The sequence below is a fragment of the Schistocerca nitens genome, chromosome 1 (assembly GCF_023898315.1).
Source record: "Schistocerca nitens isolate TAMUIC-IGC-003100 chromosome 1, iqSchNite1.1, whole genome shotgun sequence".
Classification (NCBI taxonomy): domain Eukaryota; kingdom Metazoa; phylum Arthropoda; class Insecta; order Orthoptera; family Acrididae; genus Schistocerca; species Schistocerca nitens.
Genome location: NC_064614.1, coordinates 436,918,718 through 436,941,255, shown reverse-complemented (window position 1 = coordinate 436,941,255; position 22,538 = coordinate 436,918,718). Strand labels below are relative to the sequence as shown.

General features: G+C 43.5%; 1 protein-coding gene and 1 non-coding gene across 7 annotated transcripts in view; one reads left to right on the top strand and one right to left on the bottom strand.

Moving 5' to 3' along the window:
* LOC126251359 (leupaxin) overlaps positions 1 to 22,538 on the bottom strand; it is a 507,262-nt gene that overhangs the window by 49,613 nt on the left and 435,111 nt on the right. The gene's annotated exons all lie outside the window — the stretch shown is intronic.
* Trnas-gga (transfer RNA serine (anticodon GGA)) lies at positions 22,203 to 22,286 on the top strand. Its single transcript is given in 2 exon segments — positions 22,203 to 22,242; positions 22,252 to 22,286. It is a non-coding gene; the product is annotated as a tRNA-Ser (tRNA).

The following is a 22,538-nucleotide window of genomic DNA, read 5'->3' as shown; positions in this document are numbered from 1 at the left end:
AATACAAAAAAGATGAATATGGCCCTGCTTAAAATATCTGACTGAAGAGTAGGGTACCACATGCCTCACAGTACCTTCCTAAGCATCTTTAAAAATTTTCCCAAAAATTTTACATCTGAACATATTTGCGCTCTTTTTAGCATGCCACTCACCTGTCACTCCCAAAAGCTCCCCTAATTGTAACTCGCTCGCACCCGCTAGTCCATCGCTGTAAGTCGCTCACAGAGTTTAACAGAACCATACCATAGGTCATACAAAAAGATACAAAGTGAGGTACATCAGTTTTCCGAAAGACTAGTGTACCCTACTAACATAATCTTGACACGTGCTGAATCGACGTTGCTACGTACTGGATTAAAGTATATCATCTGCCCCCCCCCCCCCCAAAATGAATGCAGAATTGATTAATAGCACAAGGGCGGCCGCCCAATTTGGCCTATAGTAAAGATCTTCTGCGAATTTTAAAGTGGACAGGGACTGCAACAAAAAAATCAAAACTGGCACACACCTTCCAAAGCTCCTTCAGTGTTAACAACTATTATGACTTAGCGTCATTGGTAATTCAAATTTAAATCCCAGAAGGGGCAATGCTGGCATTGTTTGTCATTATAAATCTTTATACAGATACACCCATTAATGACTCTGTACGAATAATGGGAGAAAATTTATTAAAGTATCAGAAGATTGGAAAGAGGGAATGTATAGAATTAACAGAAATATTGGAGTCAGTGCTTTCTTTTATCTTCTTTAAGTAAACGACCATAAATATCAGCAGATAAATGGATTATCAAGGGCAATAGTTTCTCCGGAACATTGTCAGAGATTTTTATAGGTGACCAAGAGAACAGATTTTTCAAGCAAACTAAGATGAAGAGCTTCGCTAAGATGATGAACGCCGTGCACAAGGAAATTTACTTCACAGTCCAGGTAGAAAAACATAACATGCACAACCTTTCTGGACTAATTGCTAACAATATTGGCAGGCACCAAAATATCTATACACAGGAAAGCAACCAGCACTGATATGATCATAAATACGAAATTACGTCATCCCCCACGGAATTCGTACACCTTCTTCAGGTCTATGAAACACAGAATTTTGAAGCTACCTTTGAATGAGGACGAAAGTGGAAAGAACTTCAAGTAACTACGCAGCTATGTCATTCAAAAGTGTACAGAAATAGTAACAACGCCAAGATGTACCAGAAAATTAAATGCAGGAAAAGTACTCAGACCAGGAATGCATCAGAATAATAAACAACATGCAGCATTAACATTTAGTGGTGCGCATTCTGAAAGCATCGCCCACAGCTTCCAGAAAGGCTGTCAAAGCAGATGAAAGAGGTTAAGTCACATAACTGGAAAAAAACGCGAGAAATGCGGTGACTCAGGAGTGCATAAGCTAAACTGCAACCACTGCGAAAAATTTTAGAATAAATCGCGAACAAGTTCATTATAAGGTGTAGGGAGGATTCCTGCGATGGGAGTAGTAGCGTACTGACGACGCACTTAAAAACGCAACAGCAAAGGTTAGCTCAGGTAAGTGGAAACTTGGTAGTATTGTACAGTGTCCCGAAAGGGAATGCCTTAAGCGTATTGGAGGACCCACAAAAGCAGAGCTTCACAAACAATTTTGAACGAACAGAGTGAATTTCGCTTTAATTGCTGTTTCTGAATTTTTTCGAGAACTGCTAGTGAGATTTATGCTAACTGTGGCGAACTCTCCTGCTGTTGGTGCGCTGGGACACAACACCTCGCTTCGCTTCTCGCTTATGCTGGGCGGGCGCAGCTGCCGCTGGTTGCACCCCAAGAGACCCACCTGCCCCCTTCAGTTCTGTGTACAGAGATTTCCCTGACGTGGGGAGCAACTTACTGTTCTTCCGCTCTCCAAACTGTTTTAATTTACTACTCAGATGGTTCTCTACTTTGAAATCTGTTTTACAAGTATTCACAGCTTAGTACGTTGTTTGGCTAATTTTTAGTTCACAGCACACAGATTTTATTTATCGGACACTGCATAAGAGCAAATACAACTTCTATTATCACAACATCATGTCAAGGCAAAATGTATTTAATGCTACAGTTTATGCGGCTGCTGTATAGATATTATTGTAAAGCAGATTCAATGAATACTTGCTGTCAAATTCAGCTGAATCCCACGTGGACTAAAATTGCCGCCATTTGAAAAACTACTTTTGTGAATGCGCCATTATACTCATTTGTACGGTGTTTCATAATTTGATTTTGAATGCTTGTAGTTTAAAGATGGACCGTATTTTTTACAAGTATGAAGAGAGAAAAAAAAAAAAATGAAGGCAAAATCCGCACACTAACGCAACCTCTCGGCTAGCACTTACATCACTGAAAATTTTTTGAGCCAACATGACAGCTGACGCTCAGATTACACACTCGTTGTATTGATAATGAAAATGATTCTTTTTTTACAACACTAAGTATTGGTGAGTGAACTTTTTACAATTTTTTTTACCTCTATAATTTTTCAACTTTTGTGGCCTGATCATGTATAATAAAAGGCTCTCAATCTTATAGTCCTTTAATTACAGATCTTAAGATAGCAGTAGTCTTCTCACAAGACTGAGTGTTCCCCGTCGCAGATCTCCGAGAGATTAACACGTCTAGTGAGTGAACACTTTCGGGTGGACAACTTGTTCGAACAATGTGTGACAGCAGTTTCTTTTGAAGGAAACTCTATACGAGTGCTGCCACACACTATTCGAACAAGGTGTCCGTCTAAAAGTGTTGTTAATATGCGCAAATTGGTCATTCGTGGGATACTGACTTTTTACAACTTATTAATTCAAGTAACTGCTCTACTTCCATCGTCCCTGTCTCCTACGGCACACTAAATTCCACATGTAAAAATGGTTTGGCAGAGGTGGGCAATGACCGAATCGTGTGGAGCGTTCGATCCCTACTACCTAGTGCTACGTATAGTAGACGAATAATTTAGTTATGTCAAATGTACAAAATGTGCATAACTTTAAATTGAGTTGACCGCACCGAGAAGCGATCCTGAATATGAAACGAGGGACTCCAGCTGAACCACTTCACCAGGTCCTGCATACTAAACAACACCCCTCATTTCGAGATTAGGGGCTATATGAAATAAAATGCGCTACAGCGAGACTATTCAAACGTATCTTAACGAAAGCAGACAGCCTGTGACGACAAACACTTCCCATAACGACGGGGCTATCACACATGCTTCAGCAAATATAATGCGATTTACAAGTCTTTAAACAAAGTTACATGCGATGGCTGGCAATCGTTCCCTAAGATTTAAAATTCATCTGGAGCATGCTCTGAATGTACAGTCTACTTAACATGTACAAAACGGCTATAAATAGGCAACATAAAACCGCTTCCTCCCACCTCATTTTACTTCATCTGCACACAGAATATGAAATTGACGGTTTATGAGGTGATCTACGTAACGGTTAGTTTTTACTGGTAAACTTATCAAAGTTTATCCAGTCAGTGCTTGCTTACTTTTTATTTCTCACTTATCAAAGTTTATCCAGTCAGTGCTTGCTTACTTTTTATTTCTCACTTATCAAAGTTTATCCAGTCAGTGCTTGCTTACTTTTTATTTCTCACTTAACTTTACAAAGATAGTCTTTGATATCCTGATGATACACAGGTATCTTTCTCGGTTCGTCTGCTTCGGTTTTGTCGATATAACTTGACCGAATTTCTCCTGGTAGCGACAGGTTCAGTGTAGAACCTTCGAAAAATCTTTTAAGAACGCGGGATAACGTCTGAGGTTTTTCCCATCCTCAAATCATTGGAATTCTTTTACGAGGATGGTAGGCGTGCTACGATGGAGAAAAGAAACTACTGAAGTGGAAAATGTGACAGAGAGAGAGAGAGAGAGAGAGAGAGAGAGAGAGAGAGAGAGAGAGACGTTTGGTTACTGTCAATCACATTAAAGGAACAAGAAGACTAGTCAGCGTGGATGATATGAATTTGTAGATGAACTACATGTAGTTCTGCTGAATATATTCATTCAACGCCACAGGTCTTGTAAGGATAGACTCAAGCGGGAGCGTTGCCCCTGATGCGTCGTCTCAAACACTTGTAAGGACCTGCACTCGTTGCGGACTAGTTGGAAAATATAGCATTCAACCTGTACCTCCTTGCGACGCGACGGCTACCATATCTAAGCTGGTCTGCTCCTTACGACTTCACACGCGGCTTCCTTGCACCGTCTCATACGTTTCGCAGACGCTTCTGGGGTTTAACACGAACCGTCAAAACATGAAATTTGGAGCCACCGGAGGCGACAGGAAAACGAATTGCACGCGCTGAGTACGTATTTCGTGTCGCGGCAACGTAAAGCGACACGGCTGCCAGAAACCCGAGAGCTTTTTCCGAGGATGGCTATAAATAGAATAGGGTCGTGTGAAGCGAACTTCAAGGTCCCGGCGGCTCCCCGCCAACCACTGTGCATTGCAGTCCTTTGACGCTCTGCCGCGGTTCACATTCATTGTTATACTTACCGCGCGTCGGCAGCCATCCCCCCTTACAGCGCGGACAATCAGATTAAATGTGTAACACATTCGATCGATAAAAAATGTTATAGACGCAATTGTGACGATAATGATCTACAAAGAAGCTGTGAAAGCGAGTTCGGATGGCCTTCCTCCAACTATCTATGCTGACCACTTCACCACGGCTGTGCCCTGTGGTGCACAGTAGCACACCAGAGATGCACTTTCCAAGTCATGTTCTTTTCGGTATTTACGGCGTTGCATTGGAATTCCTCTGTCATCCGGATGTCGTAAACGTTCTATGCTCTCATTGGCGCTTTACATCCATCAGACCAGCTATGACTACAATCGAAATTGGATATTCGGCATATATAATGTTAATAGAAAGCGACCATAATGGCAATTAGTGTAGCCTTTATATGGATTTTTAAGCAGAATTTTATCGATAGAGAGGAAGAATAAGAATGTGGTTCCCAAAAGCCACTACAATTTGGCAAAAGACAGTGATTTGTAACTTCAAATGTCGCAGATACGATTTAAATTGTACCGCTTAGGAATACAAGAAAGATTAACTATGAGGAAGTGACTAAACACTGTCGCATTATTATTTTCTAATTAATTTTCCAGAATGATAAAGCACCGTAGTGAACGCGACATCGTGATCGTGAGAGAGTAGATAAATTTGCACGTCAGTACAAAATACTTTCTTGGCACACAGTGGGAGATCATACGGCTTCACGCAAAAGGTTAGTTAGAACTCTGGATTGCAGACGGAGCTGTTTTTTAACTGAACGCTCTGGCGCTAGGATATCGCAACAAACTGAGAAGATATGCACCTCATGGTAATGAAATACGCCTGTAATTTTTTTCAGTAGAGACAAGCGGATAGAGGGTAGCATATTACCCCGAACCTGTAATATGTTTAATGCTAGAAAATGTTGTTAAACCACCTGCATACAGATTCACTAGTTATTAACAACCATCAGGCGGAGTGTGGCTCGGTTACTCTAAAATCCAAATCAAGGTGCGACTTTGCTTTCGTAGTCAGCCAGAAGCTTCGGCTGATGTGAATGTTGCTTTGCCAGAGAAATGGCTGGGACTGCTGGGGAGCTGTATCTAAGACCATCAGAGTTAAGCCTTGCAGTTAGCCATACGAGCAGCAAATGTATTTCTAAGACACGAATTGCAGGTTGCTTCTTTGTATAAGACAAAAAAGTCATCATGAATTTTAAGCCACCACCCGTTCCTCATTGCGGAGCAAGTACTGGTGGTGAAAATTTCTTCCTCCGTCAGGATTCGAACAGAGAAACGTCAAGTTGACAAGCCTAGCACGACGATACCTAAGTGAGTTAATGCGAAGACTGACACTGTATGGACTGTTGCATGCTGTTGACGTCTGTCTAAATAAATCGACAAGTAATACAGAATGTCACTCATTAAGGTAATTTTATTCGACCAAACCAGCTTCATGCAAGACGACCACTTAGGCGACTTCACAAGTTTAGGGGAACAAGAACCATTTCTAATTAGTGGCTGGTTCCTAATATTTCTCCTTCATTTCCTACGCTACCTGTTCGTGATGCATAGAATACTTGTCAGACTCGTTCTGAATGATCCCAAAACGACAAGAAGTCAGACTAATGGGAAATGATGGGTATGACCCCTGTAGCAGTAAGCTTGAGTTTTTCCACCAGTTTCACGTGGTTTACGTACCGAGAACGTTTTATTAGCAACATGTTATCTCTTCTGCAGGGGAAAACAGAAGGTTACAGCTCACAACATATATTTAACGGTAAATAATAAAGTAAGTTCATTTCTTTTTAAGAATACAAGTTTTCTCTCCTACTAACAGTGGTCAGTGGATGGGTTACAACAGGGGTAGACAACCCTTTTTATCTACCGCCCAGTTTTCTACCTCGGTTAGTAGTAAAACTTTCTAACCGCTCACCATTTCCACAGTAATGGTGATTTATATAGCAGGGAAGCAATTTTACTCAAGAAAATTTATAAAGCACATTTAAAGCAAGATCAAGCACATAACAATAACCACTTAGCAAATACTTTCTGTCAACATTTTATGAAAACTTAATGAATTTTTTTTTAAACCACACCGCCTGCCGCCCACGATGGAAGCTGGAACGCTCACTAGTGGGCGGTAGGAACCAGTTTGACTACCACTGGGTTACAGGATCCATGCATTTATTTTCATTACTGCGTAATATAGCGTAGCAAGACAACAAAACGGACATCGTGAGATAGAGCCCTACTCTCAAGTCGAACAATTGTAGAAACTTCAGGCGTTGTCGCGTCTATTTTGGTGGTTAACAATAAGCAAAATATTTAAATGGCTTCACAGTGGAAGCTGTGTATAATTTTAAAAAATATAAGGAAATTTTAAGAATGGCTGTGGACGCGGTTACACCAAAAACAATGCAGCCTTTTTCAGTAAATTTCACTACTGAAATCTTCTTGGGTTATCATTTGAGTCACGGCGTCGTATTAAAGCTACGTTTCGACAAGTTTCCTACTCGCCATCTTCTGGCGAAATAGTTGCATCAAGATAACCCTGTTACGTGGTACTGGTATCTCTAGAAGATTTCACCAAAAAGTCTAGCCTGAAAGTCAACATTTTTAGGTTAGCCCTACCATGAGTGTATAAGACATTGAAGTAAAGCGCTTTCCCTGAACTGATCGTCACATTTCAGTGCGTTGGTTCCACAAAAAGAGTTTCGACGTGTTAGACCGCATTGTGTACACATGTAATAAAGCAGGCGACAATTTTTTAAATTGAATACTCCGTCAAAAATTACGGGAACACAGACATAATAAAAAACTGAAACACACGGTAAAAACAGTATTAATGTTGCACAACATTTATTACAAATTTCGCTGTTAATCGGGTTTCTGCTTCCTAGGCCATCATCAGGCATGTATATATTTGGGTGGTGACACCACTCCAGGTGACGCGGCTGGTGCATACATACTTTTATATGAAACAGAGAATGGGGAAAGAAAGGGAAGGGATGGGTGAGGATTCGAGACTTTCAGCCGAACAGAGAATTGTAGTAATGCAAGGCGCCGTTGCGCGCTTACATAAATTTGTACAGTTGAGTGGTGTCTTGATATACGATTCCTAGCGGATGCACTAGTACCGTCAGAACTCCTCCGGAAATCAATAATTTGTGAGTAATGAGTTAATGGACGAGGGATGCAGCGTGCGACAAGTTGGAAATTTGAGTCGGCCAGGGACCGTGTCCGGATTGCCGAAGTGGTTGAGGCAACCACTCATGAGAAGCGGTAAATCCGGGTGTGAGTAGCTGTCCGGCACAAATTTTCAACTTTCGCCACTGCATTACCACAATGCCCTGTGCGGCTGGATGTCACGAATTCCCACCCAATCCTTCCCTTCCTTTCCCATTCTCTATTTCATACAAACATCATCAGACTACTTGGGACTAAATAGACTGTAAAACGACGTCAGGGATAGTTGCTCTCTGTATAAAGATGGTTTTTGCCAAAGGTATGTGACCATTCTACGGCTATAGATACAAAAAAAAATTACAATGCCTGAATTTTATATGGATAGAAAACAAGAAATATTCTGTAATGATGTACTGAATGTTTTAAACTCGAAAGATATGAATATAAATCCCTACACCCGCTGACTGACTGTCATAAACATATTGCTAAACGAGGTATACGGATACGATAGTGTAGAAGGTCTAAAGTAGCTTCATAACGAAATACACACATCAAAAAAAGTTTCGCATCACACCGGTTCCGAGAACTCCTGAAGATGACACAATCCCTTTGACTGTTCAGAGATGTCACTAAACCCGCCCAAAGATGTAAACACCGCCTAATACACGGAGGGAGTCCGACAGCCGATCAGTTCCAGTCATTCCACCAGAAAGGAGGTACACGGCTCGTGTTGTCTGTAGTTCAATCGTGCCTAGAAGCTCAATACCGTGGTTCGATCGCGTCCGCATTGTTACTTTGTGCCAGAAAGGGCTTTCAACAAGGGAAGTGTCCAGGCGTCTCGAAGTGAACCAAGTGATGTTGTTCGGACAGGGAGGAGATACAGAGAGACAGGAACTGTCGATGACATGCCTCGTTCAGGCCGCCCAAGGGCTACTACTGCAGTAGATAACCGCTACCTACGGATTATGGCTCGGAGGAACCTTGACACCAACGCCATCTTGTTGAATAATGCTTTTCGTGCAGCTACAGCACGTAGTGTTACGACTCAAATTGTGCGCAATAGGCTGCATGATGCGTAACTTCACTCCCGACGTCCATGGCGAGGTACATCTTTGCAACCACGACACCATGCAGCGCGGTACAGACGGGCCCATCAACATGCCGAATGGACCGCTCAGGACTGGCATCACGTTCTCTTCATTGATGAGTGTCGCATATGCCTTCAACCAGACAATCGTGGGAGACGTGTTTGGAGGCAACCCGGTCAGGCTGAACGCCTTAGACACACTGTCCATCAAGTACAGCAAGGTGGAGGTTCCCTGCTGTTTTGGGGTGGCATTATGTGGGGCCGGCGTACGCAGCTGGTGGTCATGGCAGGCGCGGTAACGGCTGTACGACACGTGAATGCCATCCTCCGACCGATACTGCAACCTTATCGGCAGCATATTGGCGAAGTATTCGTCTTCATGGACGACAATTCGCGCCCCCATTGTGCACATATTGTGAATGACTTCCTTCAGGATAACGGCATCGCTCGACTCGAGTGGCCAGCATGTTCTCCAGACATAAACCTTATCGAATATGCCTGGGATAGATTGAAAAGGGCTGTTTATAGACGACGTGACCCACCAACCACTTTGAGGGATCTACGCCAAATCAAATGGCTCTGAGCACTATGCGACTTAACTTCTGGGGTCATCAGTCACCTAGAACATAGAACTAATACCTAACCTAAGGACATCACACACATCCATGCCCGAGGCAGGATTCGAACCTGCGACCGGAGCGGTCGCTCGGCTCCAGACTGTAGCGCCTAGAACCGCATGGCCACTCCGGCCGGCCTACGCCGAATCGCCATTGAGGAATGGGACAATTTGGATCAACAGTGCCTTGATGAACTTGTGGATAATATGTCACGACGAATACAGGCATGCATCAATGCAAGAGGACGTGCTACTGGGTATTACAGGTACCGGTGTGTACAGCAATCTGGACCGCCACCTTTGAAGGTCACGCTGTATGGTGGTACAACATGAAATGTGCGGTTTTCATGAGCAATACAAAGGGCGGAAATGATGTTTATGTTGATCTCTATTTCAATTCTCTGTACAGTTTCCGGAACCCTCGGAACCGAGGTGATGCAAACCTTTTTTTGATGTGTGTATAAATAAATACTGTGGAACATTAACACCTACTTTTTTTTACCGTGTATTTCAGTTTTAATAATGTACGCGGCGATGAAATTACAAATCTCGAAACTTGCCGTAGAGATCTAACGTAGTAGGGTGTGAGTGCTTACGGCAAGAAAAGGCAATGTTTGTGCCAAAGTAACAGGATACTCCGCGAGGGCGACGGAGTTGGCCAGTGTGGCGCTAATGACATACAGCAGAGCACCTGCGCATGAGGCGCCAGGGCGGCAAAGCAGCGGGAGGCAAGACGCACGGTCGGCGTGGCACAGCGCACGCGCCGGCTACTGGCCGTGCGCCCCGCCACGGCCACTTTGCTGTGGGACGCCGAACTGTTTGTCACCAGAGCTGGCGACAGATGGAGGAGGGCAAGGGGAGTCTTTGGCAGCGGCCACTTTCTGGGTAATTCATTAGTCCACGAAAGTTTCTAACTATTCCCACTACACTGGCGCGAAACGTCAAAGCTGACAGTGCATCTGCTAGCGCAAAATGTGATGCGTACGTTCCACTCCATTTTGTGACAGATTAATATCATGCCAGATGAGAAACTGAATACCGGCGCAATCCTTTCCCATCAAGTGTACGTCCAAAAGGGTCACCGATTTAGCTCATTCGATTGTTGTACGTACTAACAAGGGAACCTCCCCATCGCACACCCCTCAGATTTAGTTAACAGTTGGCACAGTGCATAGGCCTTGAAAAACTGAACACAGATCAATCGAGAAAACAAGAAGAAGTTGTGTGGAACTATGAAAAAAGTAAGCAAAATATACAATCTGAGTAGTCCATGTGCAAGATAAGCAACATCAAGGACACTGCAACCTTAGGAGCGCCGTGGTCCCGTGGTTAGCGTGAGCGGCTGTGGAACCAGAGATCCTTGGTTCAATTCTTCCCTCGACTGAAAATTTTACTTTCTTTATTTTCGCAAAGTTATGATCTGTCCGTTCGTTCACTGATGTATCTGTTCACTGTAATAAGTTTAGCGCCTGTGTTTTGCGACCGCACCGCAAAACCGAGCGATTGTTATTGAAATCGCGAGCTATATTTGCTGAATTCATATTGCCCACTGAATATATCTCACGTATTTAATGCACTCTCGTCCAAAGTAGTGAACAGTCAACTGCCAGCCAGGGAGCCTCGTTAGCAGGAATACTCTCTCTTCCGTGCGCTGTAGTCGACTGACGTCGTGTGTTTCGATGTTTGTTTAGGTGTGCCGTCCCCATACTACGGCGCAATTACCTCGCATCGTACGGACGGACGGGCAGATAATAATTGTCTGAAAATAAAAAATTAAACTTTTCAGTCGATGGATAACTTGAACCAAGGACCTCTCGTTCCGCAGCCGCTCACGCTAACCACGGGACCACGGCGCTTTAGAGCTCACATTCTCCTTGATGTTGCCTATGTTTCGCATTGACTTCTCAGTTCGTATATTTTGCTTATTTTTTCATAGTTCCACACAACGTCTTCCTGTTTTCTCGATTGATCTGGATTCAGTTTTTCAAGGCCTATCCACTGTGCCAACTTATAACTAAATCTGAGGGGGGTGCGATGGGGAGGTTCCCTTGTAAGATGCAAGAAATGCTGCTCAAGTACGATGCGCTTCAAGTATTTTCCACAAATCGAGCTTCAAGGTTTTACGAGCCTGCATTCGAGCGCCAGACGTCGAACGAAAAAAATAAGACTCGAATACAGTACAGTACAGCAATATTGCTGTTGGCGCCTTAGAGAAGCGCATCGTACCAAGACAGCATTGTCACGTAAAGCATGCACAGCGACGAGCAAAATCGGTGACCCGTTGCTTGTATGCATCCCCTGTTACTTACACGCTTTCTTCCACGGAATTCATATAAGGATTTCGTGGAAACAGCAATATTTAGTGCCCGGACGGTGCATTTGGAAGAGCACTGTCCACGGAAGACAGGTATTCGTCCGGAATATGAGGCAAGAGACTTGGACTTATTTGTTCTCGATACGACATATACTTGGACACCGCACACTTGAGTCATAAATCAAGGAAAGAAATCGTGAATAGTTTTCCACAGCAGTGGATCACCAGAGGAAGTAACGCCTACATTACGATTCGATCTTGTAAGGGCAGAAGGACGAAGGGAAGGGGAAAAGACGACAGATTTCCGCAAATGAAAGCTTCTGTTTGCCGGGGTGTAAGTCTTACTTATCAGCCTGTTATTATAAGTGTCACCTGACAAAGTGACAGGCTTTCTCCTGAACTACATTACGGAGGAGTATGTACATAATGCAAATCACGCCATATACAAACACAACTCATCAGACAAGAGAATTAAACGAGTTTTTTTTCTTAATTGGCCTCCTGATTCTGATATGTTGGGGCAGCAGTCTCGGGCATCCACAGCAGTGAAATACGTCACAGTACCTTAAGGAGTGGCCGCGCACACAAGACCAGCTGATAAAACCGTGCGCCAAAATTACTGATCGCACAAAGCTAACGTCACAGATGCTGACTGCATCCTACGATGACTGCCGAATGTTGCCTTCATGACTCCTTCAAATTTCGTGTTCAATCCTTATTCACTTCTGTTCCAGTAAATGCGCTTTAAAACACCACTTACAGGAAGACCTATATTAACCGTAACGGTTAGACTTACGCAGACGACTTTGAGACAAACGGCAGGAAAATAACGTAATCTGAGATCTGTCATCGACTCATGCATGCGTGGTAAGTTAAATCGTATGTGGTGCTACAAAAATAATATGTTACGTTAGAAAACAGCTCAAGAGGTATTTTCATATCAAGGACGTACAGGCAATCAGGAAACCTGTGAACTGTAAAAGTAAACACTAAGTCTTCTTGGAACGTCACAATACTTCTTGATGCAACCAAGGAACACGTGGAGAACTTGGCGTTCTTCGGGCGCTTTCTGAGAGATATCATCGTAAGATAACAATCAATAATCGCAAGATATTACGTTCTTGTTGAAGATTTTGCTTCTCACCTGCTCCGCCTTACACCACCTCCTGCCGTTCATCGTGTACGATTTCATTATGAAACAAACTCTAAGGCTGGTCTATGCAGCAGCACGGCTAAACGAAAGACTCCTACATCTGCAGAGGCAAGTAAATTACTACTACTTGCGAAGACTCTTCGGCGACTTAGCAAGAACCAAGAGATTCGTTTCGAGGTATTCCGTAGGAGAGCCACAGAAGTCGTCGTGAAATCTATATTCTCTGTGTACGTCAAAGACGACTGCTGTCGATGCTGAGGTGAGTTTTTCAATTACTTTCAGGTAAGTACCAGGAAACAACACTGGTCACCTCACGAGTAGCCACGATCGCACATGCAAATGTTCACAGAAAATGCAGAGCGCGAAGATAGTGCAGCGCCAGACTCCAATATGGTAAGCTGACACGCTGATTTACGAGGCAACCATTTTCGATAAGGCACTTTCAACGAATGCAAATTCATCGGTAACTCTTGGACGTCTTATCCACTATTTAATGAACCGCAGTAATCATGAATGAAATAATGCCTTCTTTTGTGCCATTCCTCTGTTGAGCATCTCAGAAGTATACAACATGGCCAGCAGGACTGAAGGCGGTAGACATCGGCTAAAATACCTGCTGGGTGACGGAACAGGTGGGCCGTGTCCCGTAGCTTTATTGCGAAAAGTGATTATCTCTGACAGAGCGGCGCAGTTTATTTTGGCTGGGTCGTTTATGATGTTTGGCAGCACTGCAGAGGCAGAGCATAAGCCCCACGGTCTTGCTACTTGCCGTATAACAGGGAACAATGCGGGGTCAATACCATGTGTTGGTAAGTGCTGACATGGCATTTGGTGGAATGGCACTATATGTTCCTCATATCAGAAAACTATCTGATGACTGTGTAAATAATTCATAAAAATCTGTTTGTCTTAATTACTGCTAAAAGTTCATATCAATATGTCTTTTTACGAATTCGAAAAGCACGTTGTCTGACAAAAAGTGAAGCACCCAGAAGGGGAGGAGGGAACGAAATGAAATATCACGGGCTCAGAGGGTGTCTGATGTTATTTGAGTGATTACAAAGTCGAGTCAAATTTGCAAAGAGCTTGACAAATGGTTCAAATGGCTCTGAGCACTATGGGACTCAACTGCTGTGGTCATAAGTCCCCTAGAACTTAGAACTACTTAAACCTAACTAACCTAAGGACAGCACACAACACCCAGCCATCACGAGGCAGAGAAAATCCCTGACCCCGCCGGGAATCGAACCCGGGAACCCGGGCGTGGGAAGCGAGAACGCTACCGCACGACCACGAGATGCGGGCAAAGAGCTTGACAGTATGAGCAATTTATCAGTAAGAGGTTGGACCCCTCTAGCCTCGACACATGCCTGGTTCAGCTGGAAAGTGTGTCATAAAGTCATTCTATGCCGTTCCGAGTCGAGATGGACTGCGACTGTTGTAACTGGTCTTTAATATCCTGCATGTTGGCACTGGGGCGTATTTGATAACTGTGACGATCCTAAATATGATCCATCGGGGAAAGATATGGGGATCTTCGTGGGTACGGGAGAGCTTCAACATCACGTAGCTAGATCATTAAAACGAGTGCCGTGTGTGGACAAGCATTGTCCTGTTGAAACATGGCACCACGAAACTGTCGCATCAGAGGCAACATATGGGGACGCAAGATGTCCGTGACGTACCATTTTACAGTCTTACCAGTGTGTCTTGAAGTCATACCCAATGGCTCCCCAGACGGCAGAAGTAACAAGCTGTGCCTCTCCTAAACGCTGGAAGAATGGTGCCTCTTCCTAGCCCGGTGCCGTACTCACCGACGACGATCTTCTGACGTAGTGTACACTGCAAAGCCATTCGTCAGGAGTCCTGTTCATGGTACCACTCCAACGGCAGCCGTTTGTGTTCTGGCGTTAACGGTAGCCTATGCATTGGAAGGTAATTGCCTAATCCGCCTGTCGCTAGTCCCTGACCAACGGTGGAGGATGACACAGAATGTTGGCGGGAGTCTCGGGTGTCAGGCCGAGATTTGAAGGGGTTACTTTGTGCCTGGTACACAATACGACGATCCTGTCGACCGGAACCGTGACGACGAGTACGTCTGCCCTCACGTTCCCATGCAGTTCAACATCGTGCCACTGTCACATCCGAATGCCCACAAATTTGGGTATTGGACGATTCCACCAGTTGGCCAAATGGAGACCCAAAATGAAGCCCATTTCAAACTATCTCAGGAGCTCATAACCTGAGTATGCGGCATCTCCATGTCCTTCACAGTGATCACCCAACATCTGATGCTTTCATTCCCCATATATACCCCACCAGGCAAGGTACACGAACAACACTGGTTGGGGAGGGGACCAAACTGTGAGGTCATTGGTCCCTTCGGTTTAGGGAAGGGAAAGGAAATCCGCCGTGCCCTTTCAAAAGAACTATCTCGGCATTTCCCTGACGCAATGTAGGGAACTCACGTAAAATCTAAATCAGGGTGGACGGACGCGGGTTTGAACCGTCGTTCTCCCGAATGCGTGTCCAGTGTGCTAACCACAGTGCCACCTCACGTGGTCCGTACAACACTAATGCACTCTGGTGGCCGCTCTACATGTTACAGAGGAGTGAATCTCTAATCATCTAAATAATTGCTGATGGTATGTACGTATACAAAGTTACATTCACATTCGACTATGTCTTCTGGGTGCTTCACTTTTTCTGTAGACAGTGTATATTGGAAGAATCGTTAAGTGTAATTCGCGCACGAAGGATTCGTACTGTTCGTCAGTCTTTTACCCATACCAAGTTGGATTAAAGCCAAGTTCCAAACGAGTAAGATATACACTACTTTCTCCAGTTCCCTTTGTTTCCCGGGAGTGTCTGACGTCGGAATAAGAACGAACGAGGATATACAGGCTTGTGGAGCGGTTTAGCGCAGTGACAATTATCCTGATCTTCTACCACACGAAAGATCTGAATTCTCCCTGAGACAGGACTTGTTTGCACGTTAATACCATAAGAAAATAGCAGTGGCAGCTTCAGGCCAATGGACAAGGATCACAAGCTCCGCAAGACAAGGTAAGGCACTACAACGGGCATGGCCTGGTTCAAGCAACGATTCTGGCGAAGTCCCGGGAGAGTTCAATGTTCTCAATATCGAGAGCCTTAAGATTAAATATGGTGGAGAGTCTCAGTATCAAGAATTGGAATTGGCCTTGTAAGAAACCATCATGGTGTTCGTCGACAGTCATAAAGCAAAACCATAAAAAACCTAACTGTCAATGGCCAGATCAAATCCTCCCTGATGTGAGGACACGTTCAACAGATTGTACCGCGCTTTTGTTAAGTCATTTGAGTGAAACACTACGTTGGTTTTCCATAGGACAATATGGTTGATCTCTGCGTAGATTTCTGTCTCTACACATCACTGAAACGTGCAGCACACAACGTATTTTTTAGTGTACCACACAATAAAATATCCTCTAGTTCCAAACCGGAATGGAGCTTGGGAAGAATTACTGCTTGTATGCCTCTGCTTGAGCTCTTATTAGTCTTATTTTATCTTTATAGTCTGTAAGGAAGCAATATGGCAGATTTGGAGAGCATTCATAGATTTCACTCTAAGAAATAAGGACGATAAGGAGTTCAGGCAAAAGTGGAACATAAGCTTTTTGGAGTATGGATCTATAGAAAAATGTTGAAAATTAGATGGATAGATGGAAGAGCTAATGAGGAAGCGCCAAATAGAATTGATTGATAAGATAGGTACTGCGGCATCAAGGAATCAGCTTGCTAATGGAAGGAAACAAAGTTAAAAAAATATAAAGGCAGACCAAGGCTTGAATATTGTGAAGAGATTCAAATGAATGTAGGTTGCAGTAGCTATGCAAAGATGATGAGGCTTTTACATAGGATAGGCTAGCGTGGAGACATGCGTCAAACTAGTCTTCGGATTGAACACATCAACAACACCACTTAGAATCAAATTTTCTACGCAGTGTTTTGTAAGGTAGTAAATGGAGTCTGCGGACCATTAGCAGCGCCTTTCTCTGTAGGTGCTCAAAAATTCGTGTTAGTCCATGAAACTGTATTTTCACAGTATTCTGTCAATGAGTCAGCGCATTCTATTTGCTTCAACTGAGCCTATGTACTCGTTTCACTTCACATCCGTAGAAGTACAACTGAGGCTCATTACTCGATTACTCAAAGTTTAACACATTAGTGAGCCGCAAAAAGTTACATTTCTCTCTGTTACAAGGTAGTTGCTACTCTTTTCACATGTCCGATACTTTGTCAAGGTGTGAATGGCCAACACTGAAATTTTAATTGCATAACATGTGCTCTTAGATTATCTCTGGACATGGCAGAATGCAGCTAAAACTATCTGCAAAGGGATTAAAAGTGAAGGCACTGCACCAACCACACATGCTTCAGACATAAAGGACTTCTTGTACAGAGGTTTCCGGATTAGGTTATTGTGTTCGTTCTGTAAATCTGTAACGAGATCATATAAACTTGTCTTGCTAAAAAATTCTCCAAGATGGTTACTTATATAGTCTTTACGTACCTCTTAAACAAAAATTTACTAGTAGCTAAACTTTTTATGGTTATCGACAAGTCATTGAAAATGTGTTCCTGTTCCTGAGTAACGAAAGTCCTTTTGGTCAAAATTAAGTGATTTAAAGTATTATCCAGTGTTTTCTTATTTCTGCTACTGATGTTGGTCGGAAAGATAAGTACATTGTTTACGACAAATTTCATCAAGGAATAAATACAGCTGGTAGCAGTACAGAGAATTTTTTTCAGAGGCTTCTGTAATACGTCCCTGAATTCACACCATATACAATTAGCACTACGAATTTTCGAATTACTAAAATTAAGCTGGTGTCGAAGAATTACCAAAAATATGATACATCACATTACGGAATCAAAGTAAGCAAAATAAGTAAGTTCTTTTGTATTCTTACTTGATGTACGTCTGCCAAAATTAGCATAGCAAATAAAGATTTGCTTAGTCGTTTCAGTTGTTTTTTGGTATGTTCCTCCCAAGTGAATTAATTATCAAGTTGTAATCCTCCCAACTGAATCTATTATCAAGTCGTAATCCCAATAATTATCATGTGAACCTCTTATATCTGGCCGGCCGCTGGTGGCCGTGCGGTTGCAGGCGCAGTCCGGAACCGCGTGACTGCTACGGTCGCAGGTTCGAATCCTGCCTCGGGCAGTCCTTAGGTTAGTTAGGTTTAAGTAGTTCTAAGTTCTAGGGGACTGATGACCTCGGATGTTAAGTCCCATAGTGCGCAGAGCCATTTGAACCATTCTTATATCTGCGTCTCCTCATGTCTTTTGTACATGATCAGTGGACATCTCTTGCAATAGGCTTTTATTTAAGACAGTAAATTGGTTAGCAAGTATTTATTAATGTCAAATAACAATTCAGTAAAGCTTTTTCAAAAACTATACTTGATTTGCTACTTGTAGGAACTTCTGTATCCTCTGCAAACAAAAGGAACTTGTCATCGGATAATGTTTATGACGATAGGCCATTAAAACATAGGGAAAAATAATCTTGAGGGTCAACACAGACACTAATTCCCAGTCGGCTAAAGACTTTATACGTTACTACGAAACTTCCTACTAAAGTTACAATCGTGAAGTCTTCAGTCTAACAGCACAGCTGCTTGTATACACGTTGGAATGTATTTTCACTAACAGGAATCGGTGCTATAGTCAACGCTATGTTAAGAAACATCGAGCCAACTTGCTTGTATTATGCAAGGTAGAGAAAACAACCTGATAAAGGGCCAGAGCTGGAAGTGGGATGCCGAATCGAGCAAAATTTTCCTGGTTACCATGTCTGAAATACCGAGGCCTTTCTCGTGGGCTGCGGGAAATACATCCCTATGGAGCTACGACCAAATAACGATAGCCAATCAGCGAGGAACACGCGGAAGTGTGTGCATTTAAGCTAACATGTCCCAGGTAATATCTGTTATGCTAAAGTGCGCAGTTACCAAAGAGCAGAGCTAAATATCATAATTTCAGCTAAGTAATAAAAGCTAGATAAAGTTTAAATTCCCATTCATGACGCGCATTATTTGCGATGTTATGGCTTGACCGTTGCTGTTTATTGCTTGACTATTAAATCAACTACCCTGAAAGTACCACAATGCCATCGTTTTGTTAAGAGAATAAGCTGCACTGCAGTGACGTAGCCGACAAGTGCTACTGTAAGCTGCAATGTTGTTAACCCTAGAACGCTAAAGGGAAGAAAACGTTACACTAGTACTAAACGATTATAAAGTTTGCTAATTTCCATTTTATTCAAAGTAAGCCATAATGTATAGGTTAGGGTTAGGTTAGCGTTGTTTAACGTCCCGTCGACAACGAGGTCATTAGAGACGGAGCGCAAGCTCGGGTTAGGGAAGGATGGGGAAGGAAATCGGCCGTGTCCTTTGAAAGGAACCATCCCGGCATTTGCCTGAAACGATTTAGGGAAATCACGGAAAACCTAAATCAGGATGGCTGGAGACGGGATTGAACCGTCGTCCTCCCGAATGAATGTATAGGTCACGAATTAGTTAATTACCATTATTAGATGTCCAATGGTATGTTACATACCAATTTAAACAGAAAATGTTCTGTTTTATACCCTACTGCAATCGTAAATTTTACGAGGGTTCAGTAATCTAAGGTTAACAACTGAAACTTAAGGACGCGTATATGAATTCGTGCTAATGTACTGAGAACAAGGACGAACTTTTGTTCTAACGAGTACAGTAAAACAAAGACAACGCTGAAAACGAAAACAGAAATTAAATTTAAAAAATTTCTTTCCTCAAATCACGTTTTGTACAGCAAATGCTCGAAATTCCTGCTACGAACAGCGTTACAAAGTTGACAATGACGAAGAAATGATTGACGCACCCTCTCGAAAATTCTTGGCATGTTGCGAATAATTGTGTCGGGCTTAAAACACGTCTGCCTATCGAACAAACTTCCGAGCCCTCGTCGCTGATTGGTTGTCGTTTTAACCGGCCGTAGTTTCATAACGCTGAATTTCCACCTTTGATAATCTGGAAAAGTTTGCACGATTTGACGTCCTCTAGTCTGCTCTGATCCTGTTATTAGGTTGTTGCTCTCCGCCATGTAGAATATCATATGTAAGTCGTAGTTAGTTATATCTTGAATAGATCATTTGAACGATTCTTTTTTCAAAATGTTGTTGAACTACTCAGTTTATGGTTCAAATGGCTCTGAGCACTATAGGAGTTAACTTCTAAGCTCAACAGTCCCCTAGAACTTAGAACTAGTTAAACGTAACTAACCTAAGGACATCACACACATCCATGCCCGAGGCAGGATTCGAACTAGCGACCGTAGCGGTCGCGTGGTTGCAGACTGTAGTGCCTAGAACCGCTCGGCCACCCCGGCCGGCTACTCAGTTTTCAGGACATGTAACAATGTAATTATCTTATAAACAGAAAAGGGACATGTATCTTAAAGGCAGAAGGAATAATGATCCAGAAACAGTCGAACATTACAAAAACTACTGCACTGTATTAAGAAAAGTTATTAAAAAGTCCCGACGTCTGTACATTATGTCTGAGATTAGCATCTCTGATAATAAAATTAAAACAATTTGGTTTATTGTTAAAAGGGAACAGGCCAGCCGAGAACATGGGAAGACTGTATATCCATCAAACTCAATGAAAAGTTCCTTAACAAAATGTCAGAAGTAGAAGTATTTCTAATAGCCATTCTTAGGTGTTGCAGAGAAAACAGGATCCAGCTGTTCATTAAAAAATGTAGGACTGTAATGGAAGAGGCAATAACCTATGCAATTTGATAAAACTGAAATGCAACCCACCCAAATTTGTTATTAATAAACCACCCCAATTCAAAGATAAGAGGAGGAGGAGGAGGAGGAGGAGATTAGTGTTTAACGTCCCGTCGACAACGAGGTCATTAGAGACGGAGCGCAAGCTCGGGTGAGGGAAGGATGGGGAAGGAAATCGGACGTGCCCTTTCAAAGGAACCATCCCGGCATTTGCCTGAAGCGATTTAGGGAAATCACGGAAAACCTAAATCAGGATGGCCGGAGACGGGATTGAACCGTCGTCCTCCCGAATGCGAGTCGCCGGCCGCGGTGGTCTCGCGGTTAAGGCGCTCAGTCCGGAACCGCGCGACTGCTACGGTCGCAGGTTCAAATCCTGCCTCGGGCATGGATGTGTGTGATGTCCTTAGGTTAGTTAAGTTTAAGTAGTTCTACGTTCTAGGGGACTGATAACCACAGATGTTAAGTCCCATAGTGCTCAGAGCCATTTTGAACCGAATGCGAGTCCAGTGTGCTAACCACTGCGCCACCTCGCTCGGTTCAAAGATAAGAGCAAAGTGCATAACTAAAATACTAGAAGAAAGGATATATTCTTGGTTAAATCTGTCTTTGGCCCAGACAGGGGTGAATTATGTTGTCACAAAAATCTCTGGTCATTTACCAAATAGCATTGAAGGGTAGCAATATGAAATTGTAAAAAAATAACTATAATTGTATCGTGTTGAGAAACCTTATGTTAAACTGTCACGTCCTACTTCATCACGAAATATCGTATTCACGATCTGTGAAACAAGTACTATGTCAAACTAATGTAACTGCATTCCCGAGCGCGTTCCCTGCTACGGCAACCACAAGACCGGAGCGACCCCGCTCCGCGGCGAGCAGCGGCAGTGCTGGCAGCGAGTCGGCTGAAGGCTGGCAGGCTCTCAGGCCGGCGCCCACGGCCCACCTCGGCGCGTTATCTATTGCCGCCGGCGCATTATGGCGCCGCTGGCCCGTGTATTTCAGCCCGCAGATAATTCTGGTGGCCAGCGCCAGCGCTGCGCGTTGAGCAACCGGTTGAGTAACTTGGTGGCCGACGCCACCATTACTGTCATCGGCCGGCCGCCGATGAACACGTCTTCCGCGGAAGGAGGTTGCCACCACACTAGCGAAATCTAGCGGTCGAAACCTTCTCTCACGGCGGCTGGCCAACACTCCGAAATCGTACTCGGGTATAACGGGATACTCACCTCACCGTCCTACACTGCTGGCAATGAAAACAAGTACGAAGGTCAGCAAGTAAAAACATTTTAATTATTTATTATTAGATCTTCATTACATTTCCCATGAGACATTATGTCTCTAATTTATCTACGATAACGTTTAAAGCTGAAGAAGTGAATTAAGATTTCTGCTGCGGCCGGGTCTCTAACCCGGGTCTTCTTGTTTACTAGGCAGATATACTGACCATTACATCACCACAGCATTATGGTCAACTAAGCTACACGAACCGGCCCGTGTGGCCGAGCGGTTCTAGGCGCTTCAGCCTGGAACCGCGCGACCGCTACGGTCGCAGGTTCGAATCCTGCCTCGGGCATGGATGTTTGTGATGTCCTTAGGTTTAAGTAGTTCTAAGTTCTAGGGGACTGATGACCTCAGATGTTAAGTCCCATAGTGCTCAGAGCCATTTGAACCATTTTTTTAAGCTACACGAACTACCCAAGTCAAATACCCTCCCCAGCACAAACTCCAATTCACATCTCCCCTTACATTGTCACTATTACCACACCTCTCCGACATTGGAATAGCACCCCAGCATTGGACGTAATAGTGGCAATATAAGGGTAGA